Here is a 24,229-nt window from a genome sequence, read left to right on the forward strand (position 1 = left end):
CCAGGGTGGAGAAGCGCTTTAGAAGAGAGAGGGGAGTGCACTGGTATGGGAAGTAGAGGACTATGGGGGCACATGAAGGAATACTCAATCTAGATTGGGATGTGGGATGCAGATGATTTTTTGATAGAAGTGGAACTTAAGCTGAGACTTGAAGGATGAGGAGGGTTAAGCAGCTAAGAGGAAACACAGTAAAGAAAATAGCATATTGAAAACCCATCAAGCCTAAATAAGAATACCGGGCAAAAGCTAATTATGACTGGAGTTTTAATCCAAAGTGGAGCATGAGTGGGGCTGAAGGTGGTTCAAGGAGGTCCTCAGTGGGGAAGTTCAAAAGAAGAGAACCCCAGTCTTGTGTCTGAGCTCGCTTACAAAAGAACTCAGTTGGCTCTTGGTGATTCCAACCATAAGAATGACGAAGTTATATCCAAATTCCTGCTGGGGAATTTCCCCCTCAGGCTACTACCTATAACCTGACACATTCCTCAGAAAAATGAGGTTTGCCCAACTGGCTGTGTCTCATGGAGGTGTTAGTGGAAGCTTGCCAGGCTTTCTTCAGAAGAGACCAGCAACCAGTCATGAAAAAGAAAACCACATCTCTCACTTAACATACGAGTTGTTCTAAACAGTTTCTATAAACTCATCCTATTTCCTCACTTACTTAATTCAAACTCCTTGTATCATAATCATGTCTGCATAGGAAGTCATTTTCTGGCAGAACTATTCATTTTAAAATTAGATTTTAATTATACAAATAATACATGAATATATTTTCCATATAATTCAAACATTAGACATAAATTTTCTTTCATCTATTTTGTTTCCTTCCTCAGATGTAACCACTGTTACCAATTTACTGTATGTTTTTCCAGACTCTTTTTACATATATTCATAGAAAACACACAGTACTATTTTGTGGGTTTTTCTTTTAAAAATATACATAAATAGCGTCATATTGGATTGCTGCTTTTTTCATACATTTCCTTGGAGACTGAGCAATGCTCTGTGCAAAATAAACGCCCAATAAATACATAATGAATGAATGAATAAATGAATGGTAATTTCAAAGATTAAAGATTTCAGGCCCCTCAGTGAAATAGACTTAAGTTTGAATCTTAGCTCAATATTTATTAATATTTTTATTTTGAGCAAATCGTAACTTTTTTTAAGCCATTTTGGTACTTTTAAAATGGAGTTAACATTGCATATCTCACAGGATTATTATAGCAAATCACCTAGAACAGTAGCTTTCCTAGAAAAAGAATGTTGATTTTATTTCTGTCTCATCTTCATTCACTCCTAATGCTAATGGCACAGTGTTCTTCTCCTTCTAATCAGACAGGAGGTTGATGGTCCACAAGCAAAATCTTCCAAAGCCTCCTGGAAATGTCCACCTGGGTGTCCCAATCAATGTGTCCAAAATCAGGATGTTCTATCTTCAACAGCCTTCTCTTCCTAAGGAATCTGTGTCTACTCACTAAGTCACATGGTCTCATCTTTGCACCTCAGTAGTTCATTCCACATCCTGGCTTCCTCCATCCACCTCTAAATTCAGATCCTCATTGCAGCTTTCCTGGATCAAAGCCTTAACATTGTGATTAATCTGTCGGTCTCCAGATCTTGTATACTTACCCCAATTCTTCTTCAGCCCTAATTACCAATAACTCTTCCTATCATCTAAGATAAGAGGCAGCATCTTGAACTTGGCATTCAGGGCTTTTCACCATCTGGCCCCAAGCAGTGTTTCCAAACTTGTTTCTCATTTCCCAAATAGTTCTCAATAGTTCCAACAAAATTAACTGCTCTCTGTTGACTGTTTCCTGTGCTTTCTAGTCTCTGTGTCTTTGCTTATGTTGCTCCCACTATCTCAAATACTCTTTCTCACACTCTCATCCCTGCACATTTAATTTAACCAAGACAAAATAAAATATAATGAATTTAAACACAGAGTTTAGAGCCTAACATATCTGAGTTCAAGTCCTAATTCCATCCCCAATTAGGTATATGACCTGTTCTTTTAATATCTCTTTTATTCACTTCTGAAACAAGAATAATAGAAGCTACTTCACAAGATTTGACAACCATATTGAGCTAACGTATATAAACAATTAGGCAGAAAACTGGCGCTAGGTAATCAACAACTGTCACTATCAATACTATTTAAGGTCTACTTCAAATGCCATTGCTTCCATAAAGTCCTGCCTCATCCTACAAGATATAAGTTATTTCTGAAAAGCAGCAGTATTTCATTTTCACTTCTTTTAAGATATTTACAACTTTATACTTTACATTGTAATTACATTTACCTTGGTCACAATTTTTTTAACCCCAAACTGCAACAGGTTTTCCAAAGGATTTTCTAGTCTGTGTAAATTGTATAATAAAGCCTCAAGTGATCTGGGTATGGAAAATAAGTATTTCTAAAATATTTTGATCTTTTATGGGGAATATGGCACAGACGATTTGAAATCAGAGCTGTATGAAGAAACTCAAAACACAAGGCCACTGCACACATATGAACTCCAACCTCCTTGGCAGTAGAGACTGGCTTCCTTTTTGAGCTCATCTATGACACTCAACAAGACATTCACAAAATTTATATGAATGAAGCCCTATTTTTAGTAAAAGAATGAAGTAAATGACAATACTCTAATACTAGATCTTAAATCAGATGTTCTTTTCAATACCAGATGTGTCTCTTCAAGTCCTCTCTATAACTGATCAGAAAATAACATTACATTAGACAAGGTTCGCAAGTGGGGCAGATGGAAAAGTTTATCTGACTGGGTTGCAGGAGAAATTTATTTTCACGAAGCTTCTCTGATGACATACATACATAAACTTTGGTGGTCCTGATGACCGTTTATATTAACGATGATTTCAAATATAGCTCCAAAGTCCATAACTTGTGGAGTAGTATTTTAAAGGAACGACGGATAAAGCCTTTTATCATCAAAATAATCAGACTTTCCATATTTGACTAGGTAAAATTTAACTTTTGTACACTGAGATTTGTTCTTTTTTTTTTAAGAAAATTGGTTAAAGCCCATAACAGAATTTTCAATGTTACCTTCTCTTTTTATTCTTTGTACTTTCTTCCACGAGCACTGAATGGAAAGCAATGCTTGGATCGTTCTAGTGCAGATAGATGTGTCTTACAACATTTCATTTCTTGGAACCTGGAACCATAGAGCAAGCATGTCTCCTGGCACAAAGAAAAGAAAAGCAGCAATAAACATTTGGGTGGTAGTGGAAATTTCCCAAACAATTTGTGCCATGAGCTTATCAGAAGATAAGAATCATTAGTAGTCAATATTAACAGAAAATTACATAGAATTTATGTATATATACATATATATAATCTGTGTGTATGTATGATTTCAGTCTGCTCCCCATACTGCTACATAGTATACTCTTATTTATTATTATCGCATGATTCATACTACAAACTCAACATGAAATTATGTGAGCAAAGCCTATAAACTACTATATGTTTTCCTGAATAAATGCTTTAAGGTCTAAATCCTGGGAAAAGGTACAGTCACCTTTAAAATTTAGAACTAGATTTCAACAGAGCCTGCAGAGGTTAATAAAGAAGGGTTGATAAATACCCTAATTTTGTCAAGTCCTGCCTTCCGTGGGCAGGAAGCTTGGCAGAAACATCAGGTCAGGTATAAAAAAAGATTCTGCTGATTGAAAAGCAAAACAAAACAAAACAAAAACAACAGCCATGCTAAGAACTGTAGTACATAAGTACACAATCATTGCACTTCATTTCCAACCCACAGAAGAGAGTGATTGCAAGAGACGACAAAATTAGTTAGGACCTCTCTTGAGATTCAAATTTTAAAAAATAACAGTAATTCTGGGAAGGTCTATTCACTAGGACAGTTACAAATGGTAAAAGAAAAGCCAAAATGTCCTTTATTTCCAAGAACAGTGGAGCTGTAGATAAGCCCAATGGCTAGATACCTACACTGTAGCAAAAGAAAGAGTCACAGTTCAATATTTAGAGCAGAAAATGTGTATATTAAGTGTTGATAAAATGGAAGATTAGTGTGAAAGGTGCTAAGTTGTATTTGTTTTTATATTTCCATGAATATTGCTCTAAATCATGTATAAATGTTTCATATGTTAGAGATTAGTTCATGGTATGCTTCCTTAAAGATAATTGCATTTTCATACAAAAAGCATAATTTTCAAGATAAAAAGAACTAGAAAATTACCTAACCTAACCCTCTAATTTTACCAACAAAAAAAAAGGATTTCCTAAATATTTGAATGTCTTGTCCAAGGTCAACCTACTAGAGATAGGGTTGGACACAGTCTTGGCCGCCTAGTTGAGGTAGCAACACTATTTAGCATTGAATGGCTTTATGTACAAGATTAGGTCCCCAATCATTAGCTATGTGATTCTGAGCAAGGCCTCGGTTTCCCATATATGGATGATAATTGTATTTACCTTATAAGGTTAAAATAATCTTCATAAAAGTGACAAATACGCTCCACACAAAGGTACTTAAAATGTCTGGTATATAAGCAGTATCCAATAAGTTGATTTTGGTTTTTTTTTTTGGAAGATTAGCCCTGAGCTAACATCAACTGCCAATCCTCCTCTTTTTGCTGAGGAAGAGTGACCCTGAGCTAATATCTGTGCCCATCTTCCTCTACTTTATATGTGGGGTGCCTGCCACAGCATGGCTTGCCATGGAGTGCATAGGTCTGCACCCAGGATCCGAACCTGCAAACACCAGGCAGCTGAAGTGGAACGTGCGAACCTAACTGCTGAGCCACTGGCCCAGCCCTCAATAAGTATTATCATAATTAGTTATTCTTATTGTGTTGAAACCCAAAACTCCATCAAACCTAGATGGGATTTCTACCATTTAGATTAGTGTTTCTCAACCCAACTTCACATAAGAATATCCTAAGAGCTCCTTTGAAACACAAGCTTTACCCCAGATACAATTTATCAGAAATTCTAGGGAAGCATTCTGGGATTATATACTTTCTAAATAAGTTCTATCAGATGACTTTGATGCATTACAGTTGGTACTGGCTCATAGATCAGCATTTTGGAACCACTAGCAAGACTACAGAGATGTGATCCAGAAACATCTCTCTATCCAAAGAGACATCCAAATGGAAAGCCTAGGGTGTAGAAAGAAATAAGAAAGTCATATAAAATAGCCCCATAAGACAAAGTAAGTAGTAAATATCATAGCTATCACCAAAACAGCATAGGGAAATATCCAGAAATCCCAGGTGTTAAACTTCATGCCTACAAACATCACTATGATTTGTTATATATCTCTTGAGTTAGCCCTCTAAACTCCTGTCACCATCAAGGAGACATTCTTCCCAGGGTCTTGGGATGGGACCTCGCATTAACCATTATTTGGCTCTTGTCTTGATCATAAAAGACACTCGTCTAAGAAATGAAGACATTCTGAAGTGGAATAGGGCTTCCTGGCTTCCACAGTTCTCAGGCAGCACAAATCCCTAAATCCACTATTAACAATTTAAAAACACAGGAGCAATGCAAACAACATTGGTAAGTTCTAATTGAAGTAGAACACCTGTTCATGAAGAACTGAACTTGGAAGAGACATTGAGAAGTGAGACATAAATCTCTATTATTAACCTAAAGAAAAGTAACAAGTATCCTGGATGAGGATGAGGCTCAAAAATGGAGAAGGCATGGCTAGAAGACCAGGCACAGAATACACCCAAACATGTCACCTCACTACCCGTAATAACCTGATTAGGAGTCACTGGTAGTCAATCACAGCTTTGTAGAAAGGCAAGTAGGGATGTTAAATTAACTTTTAGCAAAGTTCATACAGCCCACTCTAAGGAATGAGTCTCATGCTTCCTGATGATATTTTTGTGGTTTTTACTAAGATTTGCTTTAAAAGAAATGCAGCCAGTATTGTCAGGGCATGAACCTGAACTAGGAAGGCCCAAAGGCTGTCCCCAGGCACTACACTAGTATAGTAAATGACTTAATGAAGAAAGTAGCAGCCTGGTGCCCAAATAGAACTGTTCCTCATTTAATGAACATATCCTCATATGATAATTTCCCCTAACCTCTTATAGGTCCATGCTATGGAAACTTGATCATAGGAAAAGAAGTCTTTAAACAGAAGCTTATATCTTGTGTTAGGATTATTCTCACCCATATGTCAAATATTTAGAGGCAGGATATGTCAAGGAAGGGACATTGCTATACTATTGCATACATCCAGGCACTGGGTGACCTAAGTAACTCAGACTACAGTTTTCATCATCTTCCAAACTGGAAGGTTGAAATAGATCATCTTTGAGATTCCTCCTAGGTCTCACAATCTACAATTTATAGTGGCCAAGAAGGCAATATAAATAAGGAATGTTGACCAAAGAGAGTTGTAGGGACTACAGCAAACTAGAGGCAGCTACTACTGAATGTCACCCAGTTCTTGCCAGGTGAGAATACAGGCCCTATGTTGTGAAGCTGTCTGATATTTTTAAGAGAAACTGTAAATATAGATAACCTGAATATACCTAATAAATTAAAGAAATTAAGTTTGTAGTTAAAAACCTTCCCACAAAAAATTCCAATTCAAACAAAAAAAATTGACTTCAACTCAAATACCTTCATTGGGAGGAAATCTATCACACATTTAAGGATAAAACAACACCAATTATTCACAAACTCTTCCAGAATATTGATGAGGATGGAATATTTCCAGCAGAAACCTTATAATTAAACCCGACCAAAAAATTACAAGAAAAGAAAACAAAAGATCACTATCCTTCCTGAACACAGATGCCAAAATTCTAAACAAAATTTTAGCAAATTGAATCTAGCAACATATAAAAATGATAATATATTATAAGCAAGTGAAATTTATCCCAGGAACACAAGGTTGATTTAACATTTGAAACTCAATCATTATAATTTACCATATGAACAATCTAAAAAACAAAACAATATGATTCCCTCAATATACACAGAGAAATCATTTGATAAAATCCAATTTCCACTCTTAGAAAAATCTCAGCAAACTAGAAATTAAATTTCCTCAATCTGATAAAGGGCATCTATGAAAATCTACAGCTAGCCTCATACTTACTAGTGAAAGACTGGATGTTTTCCTGCTAATATTAGGAAAAAGACAAGAATGTGTGTTCTTGCCATTTCTACTCATTAAGCTGGAGGTACTAGCCATTGCAATTACACAGTTTGGAAAACAAGAAGTAAAATTGTCTATACTAGCAGACAGTATGATCATCTACACGGAAAATCCAATGGAATTTACATACACACAAAAAGCCATTAGGACTATTTGAGTTCAGCAAGGTTATAGGATACAAGGACAATATACAAAAATAAGTTGTATTTCTAGATAGTGGCCATGAACAATCAGAAATTGAAACTGACACAACAATAACATCTACAGTAACATCAAAAAACATGAACTATAAGAGATAAATCTGAAGAAATATATGCAAGATCTTCAGCAAAACAGTGCTGAGAGAAATTAAAGAACCAAATAAATGGAAAGATACAACATGTTCACGGACTAGAAGACTCCACATTTTTAACTTGTTGGTTCCTTTTAAATTGATTTATAGATGCAATACAATCCCAATCAAACTCCCAGCATTTTTGGCATGATTTGACAAGCTCATACTAAAATTCATAAAGAAATGCTAAGAACTAAGAATATCCAAAACAATTTTGAAAAAGAACAAAGCTAAAGAATTAGTGCTACCTGATAGCAAGACTTAGTATAAAGCTAAATCCAAACAATGCAGAATTGGTGTAAAAATAAATATATAAGTCAAACAAGATAGAGTGGAGAAATGAAACCATACATATATAGACAATTGATTTTTTAATGGTGCATAGATTATTTGGTGAAAGGAGTTTTTTCAACGATCAGTGCAAATGGATAAACAAATAGTAATATCTTCATATAATCAAATACTGCTCAGTACTAAAAAGGAATAAATTATTAACAGGCAATAATTGGGTGAATTTGAAAAATAATAAGGCTAAGAGAAATAAGCTAGACAAAAACAATACAAACTGTATTATTATATTCAGGTAAAATTATAGAAAAGGAAAACTGATCTCTAGTGACGGAAAGCACTGTTTTTGGTTATCTGGGGATGTGGAGAGAGGCAGGGAGGGCTGAAAGAAAGGGTTTTAAAAGCACCATTAAGAAATAATAAAGAGGAGTATAAACTAATTAAATGAAAGACAAAGACGAGAAAAAATCAAGATCACAAAGAAAGCACAAGGGGGATATATTAAGAATAAAAAGGGATATTACAATTATGACATGGCTAAAATTGTGAAAAAGAAATTATTATGAAAAACATTATTCCAGAAAACTTTAAAGTGTAGAGAAATGGTCTAAAAATGGCTCAAGAAGAAATTAAAAACATGCATTTAATGATTCCATTAAAGAAATGAAATCAGTACCTAGATAAATAGACACACGTGCATGCATATACTCACAGAGATGCCTGGCCTATGTGCATTTAGAGGTAAGTGCTATCAAAATTCAGGGAACAGATCATTTTGTTCTATACAAACTTTTTCAAAGAGTAGGGAAAAAGGGGAAATATTCCACAACTCATTTTTTAAGCTTAGTATGTAAAATATTGATACCAAAATCTGATGAGGTCAGTATGAGAAAAGAAAAATATGAGTGAGAAAAAAAAGCTCACTTCTGATATAATCCTAAACTCTACGAGCAAATCAAATCAGCAATGAGTTTTTTTAAATCATGTCCAAGCTGAATTCAACCCAGGGATTCAAGAATTCTAAGCAATAGAAAATCCACTAACATAATTCAGACTATTACAAACATTAAAGATGAAAAGCCATAGAATAGTCTTAACAGATGCAGCAAGGGCATCTGCCAAAAAAATCAACACTCATTCATGATTAAACCAAAAAGTATTTTAAAACTCTTCTCAAATTAAGAATAGAAGGTAATTTCCTCTATCTAATAAAGGACACCTTCCAAAAACACACAGAAAATATCACAATGGTAAAACTTTTAGAAGATTTCTTTTTAACATCAGGAAGCGACAAGGATGCCCACTATCCCTGCTTCTATTAATGATTGTATTTGATGTCTTTGCCAGTACAATATAAAAAGAAATGTATCTCACTTCAGTTACTGACTCATTTTTCAGCTCAGCTTTATAGCAAAGCTACTTAAAGAACTGTCCATATTTTCTATATCCAATTCCTCTTCTTACATTTCTCCTATGTGGAAATAAACAAAAACCACCCAAATGAGAACAAGTAAAGGCTGTTTATTCAGAACTCGCTATAACAAAGGAATCAGCCAGCATCACTCGAGTTTAGTGGACACTCAAAGGCAGGCAGAGGAGTGGGAAAGCTTTAGGAAAAAGAGGGAAGGCTTCTGGTGTGCTGTGATTGAAGGCTGCTGGCATGAGGAAGCTGTCGGCAGGCTAAGTAGAAGCAAGGTGTCCTGTCTGACTGGTTAGGGGTGCATATTTGGCTTTCTCTGGTTGGTCCTAAGTTGGAAGCAGGGACAAAAATTACGGGAAGCTGAGAGTTATTAACCGTGTCCTGGCCATGGGGCCAATTGCTACAGGGGTTACTGTCTAGTTTCCTGGATTGTTTGCGAGAGATGGTGGTCTGATTTTCTACAACTCTGACTTGTATATACGAGGATGATTTGCTGGGCTGGTTAGTACAGTTAATAAGTTGGGTTCCTGGACTGGTTCCTGCAGCTTATGGGTCAGAATTCTATTTTTATATATGATCTGGCCATTGTCCATTTATCTGTTCAGTCTCCTACCTAGAACTCACTCCAATCACACTTTTATCCCCACCACTCCCCTGAAACTGCTCTTGCCAAGGTTCCCAAGGACTAATTTCGCTAAACCAATAGTCAATTCTTACCTTCTTTTCATCTATCAACAACATCTGACAACTGATTCCTCCCTATTTGTAGAAACATTTTCTTCACTTGGCCTCCAGAACATCGCACTTTTTGATTTTCCTCCTACCTTGCTGTCTATTTTGGTCACCTCTGGATCCCCAGTTCCTTGAACAATTTAGGCTTATAGGAGGTATTCAATACATATTTGTTTGATTTTTTAAAAAATTTTTTGAGAATCTTAGCCTTCCAGCTAGTCCCTAACTCAGCGTTCAAAAACAAGGAATATAAATTCTGAAGAGATGAAATCTCTTGCCTTAATTCATACAATGGGTTAACAAACAGAATTATAACCCAGGTCTCCTGACTCCCAATTCAATGTTCTCTTCAGCCATAATAGGGTACCCCTGAAGTGTTTTTTTTTATCATTATATTTTGATTTCTGTATAAATTATGTCATGTTCACCACCCAAAGACTAATTACCATCGATCACTGTCACCTCTGATGTTTTGATTTCAATGTATTCTCATCTTAGGGTCTGCTGAAATGTATCTTATTAAGGTGACAAATTTTAAGAATTGTATGAGTAATGAGGCAAGTCCTCCTTCACTTTAGGGGGAAAAATGCATTATCAGCAACAAAAAGATAACATCCGGATTTCTGAGTCTAAGCATTTTATTAATCATTATTTCACAGTTGGGAAAAAGCATATCTTAGTTTAAGTGTTCATTTAAATTCACCCCTTTAAATATATGAACTTTTTGTGGGAAGAGATCATGTCTTACTCACTGTTGTATTCTTAGCACAGAAACCTGTGCCTGGAACAGAGTAGGTGCTCAACAAATGTTTGATGAATAAGTGGATAACAAATTAACAGATGAGTGATCTCTCTTAGATTGAAAGCTACTGTGAAGATTAAATTTCCCTAATTAGAATGTAAAGTTTAACTGTGGGAACCAACTGTTTCTAAATTTAGGAAATCCTAGTGAGAATTGGATCTATTCTCTTGCTTTGATCCCTTAGGCAACTTTTCACAAATCCCCATCCTGCTCCTGGTTTTCGCTTTGACATTTAAAATAGTGGTTGGAATGTTCTTTTCAGGCACCATAATTCCATTCAAGCAGTATTTTTCAAGTCCTCGCAAATCCTTAAGTGAAAAGGAACACATTCACCAAGAATTATTATTTTATAATGGCACAGAAGACGAGTCTTCAAATCAGTTTGCAAAAACAGCCACTTCAGGGGCTTCCTATCTCTGCCCCAGTTTTCTAAATCAGCCAATAATAATTATTCCCTATAAATCAGACCTCCCCAACGTTTTCTTCTTCTTTACAGTTGCAGCAAGCTGACTGCTTTCCCCTCATTACATTTTATGTCTTTGTTTTGTTTGCACTATTCCCTTTCTTCCTACCATTGCAATTCTCACTGTGTGACAAGATGCTAAATGTATGGGTGGAAAAATGCTGGTTTCTGGAAGCTGTTAATAAAAAATGTATCCTAATTACCAAAAAAAGGGGGGAATTAAAAATCAAAACACTCCACTCTTTGCAAGGACTGATCTGCTAGCAAATTCTGACAAACAACCTGTGAGGTGGCAAGTTAACCTGAAGGGAACTCTATTTCCCATTTCCTGGCCATTCAGAGATGGACACGCGGCAACGCTCAGTAAGACAGCTCTTCTCTAAATGGGAGAGAAGTTACTCTCTGCAGATGGTTAGCACCCAGTAGGAAAAAAAATAAAAAGCATGATAGGGAAGGCACAGCCAAATCCAACTTCTCAAATACTGATGATCCCTCTAGGCCTGAGCCCTAAGATACAGTCCTCTAGCCTCATAAAGAAAGACTTAGGGATCAAAGAAAGAAAACTCATGAATGATTGCTCTAATTCGTTATTTAAGCAGAGGGAATGGTTATATAAACAGTTCTCTGAGAGATTAAATATCAATTAAACATTTGTGAAACCTGATTTCTGGTCCAATTAATCCTCCCACTTTTTCACCATCACTGCATATTGAACATATTATATTGTTGCATTTATCACTCTGTATTGAGATATACACCCCAATAAGGCTGAGAGCACTTCAAAAGGTCCAAGAATTCATCATTTTTGATCACAGAGACTGGCATGAAGATAATATGTCATCGATGCATATTTGTTGGGTATATGACTTTGTATGGTACCTTGCCAATGATCACTCTTTAACGACAATCAAGGGAAGGACAAAATTGCTCTTACTAATTTCCCAACTTCAGCCCAGTAACTAGAATCACACCCAAATGTTGCCTGTGTCCTCCCTCATTTAAGCAACTTCTGATGGCTCCACACAACCGGAAAATCATAGCATGCCAGGAGGACGTTTAATGTGTTGTTGTTGTTTAAACTTATTAGAAAAGGAGATCACATGTTGGGTTCCACAACTCCCAACATCTAATTATGATATTGCGATGCTTATTTAACAGAACCAAACATATTGTTGTAAAGTGTTTTTACTGAGCTTTCATGAAACCTGAAAAGGATAATCTGAGATTAAAGCGACAGCATATTAATATCAAACAACCGTTTGAGATGACTAAAAGAAAATTGTAGAGAAAGACTCGCCAGCAACAGTCCTGTTAATAAATGAACAAAGACATAAAACTGATCAGCAGTAGCGGAATTATTGAGCCCCAATCCCATCTGCTCCAGTTTTACGAGTCAAAAATCAAAATTGCATGAACTGGTGAATATTCAATCTTCACAAACGTCAAGAGTCAAATTAAAGAAATTACCCAACACACCAAATGCAGCTCAGCGCATCATCAAGACATTAAAACAGCAAGCTTATACCAAAAAAGAACCATACTCACCAGGATCTTGTACAAATGTAGTAAAAATAGCCAGATGGAACAATAAACTCTGATGCTTGGCAGCATGATCCTTGGCACAGTGACTATATGTCATGTGGAAAGTCAATAGGGGGTCATCACAGAATCATCAAAAAGAGGCTCGGGAAATTCATCCTGAACAAAGAGAAGAAGAAAGGCCTTGGACTTTAAGAAGTCCAGAAGACCAGATGATATGGGTATAATAGAAACAGCAGGGACATTGAAGTGGGACAGAGCCAGACTAACGATAAATCTACCAAGCATTAAATTGTTAGCTCTTTTGTTTCTTCTAGAAAATGAGAGTCACAGCATCTCAGTCACAGAGTCGCCAGAATTAAATATTAGATTCTAATCCTGGACAAGTCAGAGCACACTCTCTCATAGACCCAGCCCGTAAAACATTGCTGGTTGTTTGAGGAAAAACAGTGAGAACACCTGAATAGCGTCCGTCACATCACAGGTTTCATTGTTAATATTATCATTACTACAAAACCACTAGGTTCCTGTCTTCTAAGCTTTGCAATGTTCTGGATTTCAAAGTGGCTACCTGCGACAGAGACAATGCTATGTGTTCAAATCATTCTTCTTCCTAGACACACAGGTAGAGGTTTCCAAACCTCACGTACAATTAGGTTGAGGTCATAGGACTGAGTTCTGGGGAATGAGATGCAACCAGAAAGGATATGCTGCTTCCAGGCCTGCCCTTAAAATCCCATGTGGAAACAGTTTTATATCTTTCAGTCACTGATTTTCCACCCTGCTATGTTAAATTCTTTCTCCACCCCTTAGCAATATTTTTTGTAGATTCTATAACTTTCTGGTTATTTTTAATCATTAAAACATAGTCCAATCCATTTTAAAACTTCAGCATTCAAAACTTTCCCCACCCGCTTCCCCAGCACAAGCCACTCATGGCTCTGGCTTCCCAAAAAAGATCGTTCCACGAGGTGGTGACTCTGATGGTGGGGTCAGGTAGGAAGGGTGAGGATGTAGGGTCTTCTTCAAAGACTGTCCATCTGTCACTTGTGAGGATGAGTCCCTGGCCTCATTCTGGCTCATTCATGTTTCTCTGATGTTTTCTTGTTTGGGTTCTTTTGTAACCTCCTTTGATGTGTTGGTCTTCACATCAGCACACAATTTTCCTGGCGATAGTGCCCCTCTTCTCTCTGGCTCTTTCACCTGTTCAATGGAGTAAGTATTTCTCTCATAAACCTTGCCTGCTATACAAGCCCCCTTTCTCTTCTTTATGTTAGGTGTCTCTTTGAAGGCCTAGTGGCCACCTGGGCAGCCCTCAGTTGCTGGTTCTTCTCCAGCCTCTGAACTTCCCTATGGGAAGCCCCAAGAACTGTTAGGTCTGAAACCTCTGGGGACAAAAATATATAGAATGTGGCAGAGGTTGCCTCATATTCTTCTCAAACACACCTCATCATAGTCCTTTCAAGCCAATGGACCTGTGCTACGGCAGATCCACATAGCAAAATCAGGTGTCAGTTCTTATATTTATTAACACACATGTCCACTCTCCCAAGAATTCGTCCTACATATTTTGGGGTCAGGGCCAGAGTGAGCCAACTGAGTTTTAGCCCAGTAAGTGTTTCACCAGGAGAAAGCTCTTCTTTTAAGCACTCCTGATTCTTATGGGCAATTCTCTTGAAGATGCTTAACTGGACTCCCACGCAATCCAAAAGGATAGGGAGAAAAGCTTCTCTCCTACAACACGACTCACCACAAAGTCAAACATTTGATGATTCTAGACCTCATTCCAATTCCCTTCTCATTTAGATTCAAGTGGGAGTGTGGGGAGACGGTGAGAGAAGGACCATTTCTTCCAACTCTCCAAAGACCTTCAGGGAGGTGTCTGGCCCCATGATAAGCAGCTCCCTGTGGCTCTCCTTAGAAGGTGGGGTGCTTGAAGGTTTTTGTTTTCAGCTTTGGCCTTAGTCCAATTCTGGTACCACAGCAAGAAACCCACTCGAGACTCCATTAGCTCAGGCCTTCAATACTAAGCCATACGCAGCACGGGAAGCCAGATTTCCAGGACCAAACAACATTTTATCTCAAACATTTTACCATGAAGATCTTTTTTTCTATTTCTTCTAATTTTTGAGGGCTTTATCGGATCTCATGTCTTTCTCTCTAAACTAGACTATGAATTATTTAAAGGCCGGAATCATGTTTTACCCATCATTATGGCTTCAGAAACTAGCAAATGCTCGACACTTAGTAGCTACTCAATAAACCCTGAAAGAATGAGTGAATGAATGAAATTCCTGATTTCTTTATCTCTGCCTTAGCCCAGGTCATCTGCAAAAGCAGAACCTGAGGCAAAGACTAAAGGGCTGATACTTGACTGGGGAAGTGCAAGACCAGAGTGGTGCAGGTCAGGAAGTATGGCAAAGTAGAACAAAGACAGATGTGGCACATGAGATACAGTGTGCTACCATGCCAGCCTCTGCTTCACAGTGAGCCGTGAAGAGACCCTGCACATCTCTCGGCAGGCATGCCCTTCAGCATGCAGGACTTCTCCAGAAGGTTAGCAAGGAGAAAGGGCACCTTGGAATGGTCCACCTCACAGAGGAAAAGGGTTAATTTACCTTCCCACTCCCACTCCCGCTGGCGGAAGTTTACTCCATGGGAGCTGCCTCTCCCACACTTCTAGGTTCTGTCATTCAACATTTGACACCCAGTCACCCAGGAACTCTGGTTCTATGCCCCACTGTGTGGCATCTTATCTGCCCAGAACTGAAGTGGTGACTCAGTGTGGGTACATCCTGGAGGCCCAGGGCTTCCGGTCAGACTCCCACCTGCACAGGATGCTTGCAAGGATGCTAGGAGAGGCGGGAGCTGCAGCACAGCTTGGCAGGCAGTTGGCAGCTTCAGAAAGGATATTAGTAAAAACTGTACAAGGTTTACATTTAATAAATTTATTTACTACTTCTCTTTGAATTCATTAGGAGGAAAACAATTGATATATTTTGTGACTTACAGAATTCAGAGACCGTACTTTTCTGCAATTTGAAGATAGAGGACATTGAATTTGACTCAGTACTACATAACTGTACCTCATTTCATGTTGCCTCTAACATGAGGATACATTTTACCTTCTCTTGGCAGGAAATTAAGCTTTGCTAGTTGCCTGTTCTTATTCTTGGAAGCAGCTTTATTCACTCTGTGCTCAGACATAGGAAAGGAATTGCTTTTGAAGAATTAAAATAGCAGTGAACCTCTGCCTAATCCTAGACAAGCCAGGGCACACTGTCATTCTTTGATTGCTACAGAGAATCCCAATCTGCCAAGTCCTTTGAGGAGATCCTCTTGTCCGCGTTTCACATATTATTCCAGGGTGGGTGATGCCAGGGCCCTTCTGCACCATAGTTCAGAGGGAAGGCAGCAAAATACATAAACCAAAGCTGGTCTGGACAGAAGAGAGGGAAGTATTGAAAGCATGTAGAGCCTGGGTGATTTTCTCATTCGTCTTTGGCTGATGCAAAAAGGTCCGCTGCTGAGTGAAGGATGGGCCCACAGTAATGAAGTTGTCTGCAGCATGGAGAGCTCCTTGTCCATGGCACATAGCTCAGAATTACGGCAGTTACCTGGGTGTCAGAAGCCATCAATTGTCCCAGACTCGCCTGCTGGGCTCAGAGCCATGGACCATGGGGTTAAAACACCATCATTCTCCCAAATGAGAGCCACTCTTACTTCTTCATCATCTGTATCCCTTCTCCCAACCCCAAACATTTCCATTGATCAGGCCCTGTTATCTCTTCAGGTACAGAGTCATAGAACATAGAGTAGCATCATCATTCTTCCTCACAATTCACATCCACCAAGGAGTTATTTCCTTCCTTTTCACATGAATTACTGTCCGACAGCCCAGATCTTGGCCTTCTATGTGGCCTGCATACAGAGTGAGGGGTAAAGGAAGTCCAGGAAGCTCTGTGCTGAGCTAAGCAACTCTCTCCATCATTTCTGCCATGTAGTCAAAAGGTCCTTCCTGTGCATCCACCTCCACAGAGGACTTTCTAACTAAGCCATAGAGCATGCATAGAAAGAGTGTCTTGTCTTTGAATTGGAGGCCACCTTAGAGCTCATCTGAATCCAATCACCTATGCATATCAGGGATCCAGTGTGATGATAGTCATCCTGTTCTCAGTTTAAACTCTTCCAGTGAAATGAGATAGAGGCTGTCCTAAACTGTCACTTCATTGATGGAAATACCTAACTGCTACAAATTTCCTATGAATAGTAACCCAGAATCTTCTTCCTTATAACTTTCACCCGTTGGGCCATGAAACATAAGCTGAACTATCCTTCAATGTAACAGGCATTCAAGAGTTAGGGAATTCAACTATCGCTTCCCTCATCTCTCCTGTGGCCTAGCCCCAACCCCGTCTCAAGTCTCATAAAAATGTAGTTTCCACAAACATTTTCTTCCAAATTCTCCAGCATTATCCTTTTCAAATATTATGTGTGGAACTCTACGCAATATTTCAGCCATGATCTCATCAGTGAGACCCTTGTCTTCATGCATTTCTTCCTTTTATTTCTACGAATAATACCAAAAGCTTTATTAAAGATATAATATAGTAAAAGCTCTATCATAATTTAATTCCTAAGCTCATAAACTCAATATTGAATTCATAATTCAATAAGCTTTTCAACTAAAGCTCTAGCAAGATCTTTAACAAATCCTTTATTTTAAGCCGTATCTTCCCCTACTCTGTAATGGAGTTGATTTTTTTTAACCCAACTGTAGTATTTCATATCTACTCTCAATTAAATTATATTTGGTCCATCATTTCAACTTATTCTTCTCTCTTTGGATTCTGACTTTCCTCCAGTGTATTAACTTTCCCTCCTGGCTTCCTGTCACTTCAAAATGTAATCAGTGAGTTATGTCATCATTCCAGTCATTGATAGAAACAGGAAAGTAGGGGTTTGAGCCTAGAAATACTTCACAGAGAGATAATTCAGAGCTGACACTAATATATTAGCCAATATTCTTTGAGTATATATTTAATTACTTATAAGCCCAGGTAATTCCATGCATTTAGCCATCTTTAATTCAACCCATTAAATACATGCCTAATGTCCACTGTGTACTAGGAAATACAAACATACAGAATCTGTTCTCTGCCCTCAAGAGGCTCACAGTCTACTGGGGAAATGATCATGCAGGCAATAGAGGAGTTTCCTATGACGGATGCTATCATACGAGTGAACTTGGAGTCCACGGGGAGCTCAAGAACAAACACCGGATTCTACCTGGGGTCATTAAAGAAATCTCCAAAAAAAAGTGAGATTTTTCCTTCTCCCTTCCCTCTTTTCTTCTGAGTTAAAGCTCATGAATGTGAAAAAGTAGAGACTTTTACTATACTTTTACTGACTTACTTATTTTTATATTTATATGCTTATACTTACTTTTACTGACAGCAAGGGTAGTATAAAAGGGCAAAAATTGCTTCTACTTAGGTCCACCCAAGTGCAAGCACATCCCACACAATTACTTCCCTCTAGATTCTCAGTTCCCCATCCTCCAGCTCTGAAGCTTATAAGTATCATAGGTATTAAAGGGGGAGATGTCTACATAGAGTGAGACACACCTGACACAGACAGACGTCATTCATTCCAGGCTATCAGTGAACAATATTGCTGTTCAAGGGGGGTCATAAAGGTCAATGGAAGGTCAAGTATCAATGCTATATGGCAGGTGCTGTATGATGCTCGCTAGCTCTAGCCCCCACATCCCAGGCCTCCACTCTGCATGATCCAGTCTCCATGAGGGAAGGTTTTATTTTTATACATCAAAGTATTCTTCCAAATATTTTTTCTAGCCAAGAGTCCTCTCTGTTTCCCTGAAGAATTAGTCTTTAGAAGTGCAAATCTAAGAACAGATTATTCTTCCTGCTGCTTTTTTGATGTGTCATCACTTACCTAGAGAGATGTTTGCAGACAGCCTAGCTGACTCAAGGAGGGCCAAGGTTAGAATAGGAAAAAGGAAATGTTGGTTAGTATTCCAAAAGCATCAGCCTGCCTCAGATGAGTAGGCAATCATCAGCAGATGAAGAGAGGGAGAACATTAAATGCAGAGTACAGAGTATGCAAAATGTATGAGAAAGCACTGCTTACAGGCAATTTTTCCAATATCTTACGAAAATAGATCTTTTCCACCTAGTACATTCCTCTAATCAAATCATTCAACTAAAAAACCAAACAAAGGAAATCAGATTAGCTTTTTGGAATTCATTGTTTTTAACAATGCCATCTTCCTTTCCAGAGTGCTCATAATCCATCTCTAAATATTTTGTTCCTAAATTTGACTAGGGACTGATGTCACATTCATTGGTATGTTCTTCTTAAAATTCATTTATTTCCCTTTTTGAAAATTGGTGGTTTTCCCATTTCAATCATCCAGCACCTTTCCCATTCCTTGCAATTCTACCAAAAAAAAATTAAATGGAAATTTTAACACATTTGTTGAGCACTTACTATGCTGCAAGGACTGTCCTAAGTGTTTACATCTATTAAAATCCAGGTTGGTATCCATGCCCTTCCACGCTTTCAAACTTGAAGATCATTTCCCTGATGTAGAAGGTGGAAATAAAATAGACATTGAATCATTCTCCTTCCTTTCGTCAACCATATACCATCTGCCCAAGCAATGAGACCATCCCTTCCTTGTTCTTTTTGCTTTAAATATGAATAAATGAAATCTTCCGTTTTCTGTGACATGCATTTCACTGATTCTTCATAGTTTTGTCAATATGATCCTTTAGAGTTTGTTCCACTCTTTTGTATCCATCCTTAAAATGCATCATTATTTTTGTTTTCAACAGATGTGCTCCTTAACATCCAAGTTTGAACCTAAACACCCACTAATGGAGGGAAATGGTTCAATTAATTATGGTGCACTCATTACATAAAATCATTTGCAACTATTTAAACAAATGAAGTAGCTCTCTGTTCTGACATGGGAAAATATCTAAGATATTGTTGGATAAGGAAAACAATACATGTTTAATCCTGTTTGAGGTTTTTAAATCAGATATTTAATAGGGATAGTATTTTATAAACATTGCACCATTAAATTTCAAATTTCCTCCTTAAAACATTGACCCATTGAAGCCTCCAATGGCCAAGACTAGACCATGCATGAGGTTCCTCCTGCGAGAGAAGGTGAGTACTTAATATCTTTAGTAAAATAATAGAATTGAAAGCCAGACTTGATGGAATACTCACTAGATAGTGTTTCATAGAAGGAAGGTCCAGATAGGATGAGAGAGGGGATAATTCCAACCTTGCTGGACTAAGGAATTGTGGGAAGAAAAGGTCCAGAGGCCAACTGAACTGATAGGAGTAAGTGCTCAGAAAATTGGGTTCCAGTTTTCCTCTCAAGCTTGAACCTGAAGAGGAAAAGATGGCTTCTAAAGTTGAAGGGAACACCAAGTTTAAGGGATTCTTACCATGCTCCCCATTTTGGATTCTGTGAAGGGACCACTGTACAGGGGACCTTGAGCAACTATAGTGGGGTCAGCATAGTCAAAAGGGTGGAGTAACATGGTGGGAGATAAGGAGTGAGAGAGGGAGAGGAAAAGATGGAGGGAGAAAGAGATATCTAGCTTAAACTCCTAGTCTCCCCTAGTTCTTATGAGGCAGGGACACTCTGAATGGATGTTGGTCTCATTAGCCTGCCCTGGGGTCTATTGTGATGGACAGTGAGGTAACCCCATAGCCAAGCCTTGGCCAGGGTCTAGATAGAGGATGTGGCAGAGGCTTGGAAGTGTCAATCACATGTTCCAGGGCCAAGTAGATGTCTAGCTAAGCAAGGAAGCTGCTTGGCCTGAACAGACTGAAAGAGACCAGATCATGAGTTACCTGAGCCACCAACTTTAGAAATCAGGAGGACAAGTGACATTAATCCAAAAATCACAGAAGCATTTAGAGGACTTTATCCATTCCCTGCCTGTGAGGTCAAGTGAGACACTTTCCTCCTCCTGTACCACTTTAAAGGGGATATGTGGGAGAGGGTGAGGGCAGACACCGTCTCACCCATCCCTCTTAGGATAGGGTGACCAATCATGCAGTTTTCCTAGGACCCTCCTGGTTTTAGCAGTAGAAGTCCCACTATTTTGAGTTCCTGAACCCAATTCCGATGTAAGGGAGGGGTGTTCACACATACAACAAGCAGTACTCTGACACTGGATGAGTGTCCTACAATTCAACTCAATTTTGACACTGTCTGCCTGGAGACAGCATCAGATTCTACAGGTTAAGCGTTCACTCCTACAAGACTGACTCTCCTCCCATAGATACCAGTTGCAAGCCCAGGTTGTTACCTGTGCTTCTGACAAACCAGCTACAAATTGAAGGTTCCAACAAACCCCTCCAACTCAGGATGCCAATTGCAAGTCCAGGCTGTTATCTGTACTTCTGACCTACTGACTATAAGTCAGGGATTCCCAAGATCCATTCCTCAGGTTCAAGGAATTTGCTAGAGTGGCTCACAGAACTCAGAGAAACATTTTACTTACTAGATTACAGGTTTATTATAAAAGGATAAAACTCAGGAACAGTTGATGGAAGAGATGCATAGGGCAAGATATGGGAAAGGGCACAGAACTTCCATGACTTCTCCAGGTGCACCACTCTCCCAGCACCTCCGCGTACTTATACTTGTTCGCCAACCCTGAAGCTCTCTGAACCCTATCCTTTTGGGGTTTTATTAAGGCTTGATTACATAGTCATGAATGATTAAATCATTGGCCATTGGTGAAGGAGCGGGGGAGTACTGAAAATCCCACCCCTCTAATCACATGGTTGGTTCCCCCGGCAACCAGGCCCCATCCTTAGGTTACTTAAGAGTGTTCCAAAAGTTACCTCAGTAACATAACAAAAAAACACCTTATCACTCTTGTCACAGAAAATTCCAAGGATTTTAGGAGCTCTGTGCCAGGACCAGGTGGAAGATCAATGATGTATTTCTTATTATAAATCACAATATCATGCCCACATATCAAGAAACCTCTCAGTTCTGGTAAAACTGGAATGATTGCTCACCCCGGGGTGTAAGTAAGTATACATTTACATGTGTGTGTGTAAAGAAAAGATCTGCAAGAATACACACCAAAATGTTAACTGCAGTACCTCTCAGTAGCTGAATAGAGTGCATATTGGGGTGCAGAGGTTGAAGAGGACTTTATGCTCCTTTTGTAACAAAACAAATACAAGCTCAAAGATGCCCTTAAAGTCAGACCATCACTACTTTCTTTTTAAAAAGGAATAATTCATGAACTCAATGCCAGCCTTTCCTCTTTTCTAGATTCTCCTCTTGCTCTTAACCATCTTTTCCCTTCTAGTTCAATTCTGTTGACCAGAAATGTCTAAAATTAAAAATCTTCCTTCACTGTTTTCTTTATCTTTCCAGAGATGAAATCCTCAACAGGACAAGTCAAGAATTCGTCAGATATTAGGGAAGACATTCTAATGTCAAACGTGTTGAAAGAAACCACAAAGAAAAATATGAAAATTTTTAAATTCCTTATGTAACCACGGGCTCTCCAGGACCAGTTCAACTGGCCCCATCTTATCAACAGAGTAATAAAGAGTTGTCTTTCAGGGACTGAGACCCTTGTCCAGTTCAGGCCAGGTAAGACCGCCAACTCATCAGCTGTTCCTGTGCAAATGCTTGATAAGTGACATTTCTGATGTCAAGGAGCTAATAACTCCAGCCTCTGATCATGGTAACACTGTCATTTTGTGAACATGCATTCCATGGAGAGGCATGAAGCCTGACTATGCTTGTGCAGACCATCAATTACCTCACTTCTCCTTACCTCCAATCATCTATCTCCACACTTTAGACCGCCCTGCCCTTCAGCTAAGAAATTGTGCCCCAAGATCAGGGAGACAGATCTGAGGGCACAAGCCCCCTCTCTCCCTACAGATTGATCTCGCAGAATAAAGCTGATTTCTTTTCCCAAAAGTGGATGCCGTAATTAATTGTCTTGTTTACGCACATTGGGTAGGAGAACCCTATTTTTGTGCAGTAACACTTATGGCCTAAAAGAATACTTCCAAAACCACAAGCTCAAACCACAGAAAAAAATCACCATCAAAAAAATACCAAAATGTTCTACAATATTGGGAATATAGAACTATAATCAAAAGATCTAGTCTCAGACATGTACCCTAATGGCTGTGTGACCTAAGACAAACTAATTTACCTCTCTGGGACTCATATTTTTCATCTGAAAAATATAGATCTTCATATTTCTGAAAACTTCAGGGTACTGTTGTAAGGATTTCATGAGATCACATAAAAAACACTTTGAAAACTATAAATACTATATTCATATAAGACATTATCATATTGTGTTTCTACTTCATATATTATCCTCCTTAGTGTCAAGTTTCTGAGTATTTGTCTCCTTCCTTTTCTTAAGCCACTAAATACTCTAATAAATGCATCCTTCTGAGTCTTTATAAATTACTTGTTTTTTCCCCAAGGAGATTACCATTATGATATTATAAAATCACAATCCAGAAAAACAAATCTTATTCTTTAGTATGATCTATGTCACTGGGAGTTATGAACTGAATGCTTATATCCCTCCAAAATTCATATGTTGAAACCTTAGCCCGCAGCATGATGGTATTAAGAAGCAGGGCCTTTGGGAGGTAATAAGGATTAAATAAGGTCACGAGGGTGAGGCCATTGGATTAGTGTCCCTGTAAGAATCACAAGAAAATATGTTTCCCCTCTCTGCTCTCCACCATGGATGCAATGGGAAGGTAGCAGTCTGCACCCTGGAAGAAGGGCCTCATCAGAAACCAACCACACTGGCACCCTGATATCAGACTTCCAGCCTCCAGAATTGCGAGAAATAAATTTCTGTTGTTTTTAAGTCACCCAGGCTGTGGTATTTTGCCATAGCAGCCCAAACAAACTAAGACACCAGGTGTTCACACCCTTAGTCTTCCTTCTTTTCTGAAATTGTGACCTACTACTAGAAGAGCCGAATCCATCCAAGGTCTTTAGTTTTCTATCCTAAACTTTGCTCTGTATGTGACAGCATATCCCCACATGGATCAAAAGCAAAAGGCTGTGAGCTTGGTGAGCTTCATTACTGTTTGTAGGGTCTCCTCTGACTTCAATAGCTATATCTAGTCTCTCTCTCTTTCCCTCTCTCTCTCACACACACTCTCTCCTCCCCACCTCTTCTTCCCTGCCTCCCACATTCACACAGATAAACACTCAAGGATAATTCTGTCTTGGTGCTCTCTTAAGAAGCATATGGCAAAAGAACATTGAGAAAGCAGCCAAATCCCAACATTAGACTTCTGGGGATTTAGCCTCATTCATAGAAAGTTTGGGTATTCCCTGAAAAAGACTGGGAAGTTCTTGAACATCTAGCCTTCCTTACAGTTCGGGGCTGAATTCATAACCAGGCCACAC

The 24,229-nt window shown here is 38.6% G+C and overlaps 2 long non-coding RNA genes across 2 annotated transcripts in view; one reads left to right on the forward strand and one right to left on the reverse strand.

The window, feature by feature from the left end:
- Window positions 1–24,229, reverse strand: part of LOC138916568 (uncharacterized) — a 298,642-nt gene that overhangs the window by 159,411 nt on the left and 115,002 nt on the right. The window contains exon 2 of the long non-coding RNA XR_011423842.1: window positions 3,068–3,202. This is a non-coding gene — a long non-coding RNA (uncharacterized lncRNA). The remainder of the gene's footprint in view (window positions 1–3,067; window positions 3,203–24,229) is intronic.
- Window positions 21,693–22,393, forward strand: LOC138916779 (uncharacterized). Its single transcript, XR_011424205.1, has 2 exons — window positions 21,693–21,843; window positions 22,199–22,393. It is a non-coding gene; the product is annotated as an uncharacterized lncRNA (long non-coding RNA).

Source organism: Equus caballus, chromosome 12 (genome assembly GCF_041296265.1).
Source record: "Equus caballus isolate H_3958 breed thoroughbred chromosome 12, TB-T2T, whole genome shotgun sequence".
Lineage (NCBI taxonomy): Eukaryota > Metazoa > Chordata > Mammalia > Perissodactyla > Equidae > Equus > Equus caballus.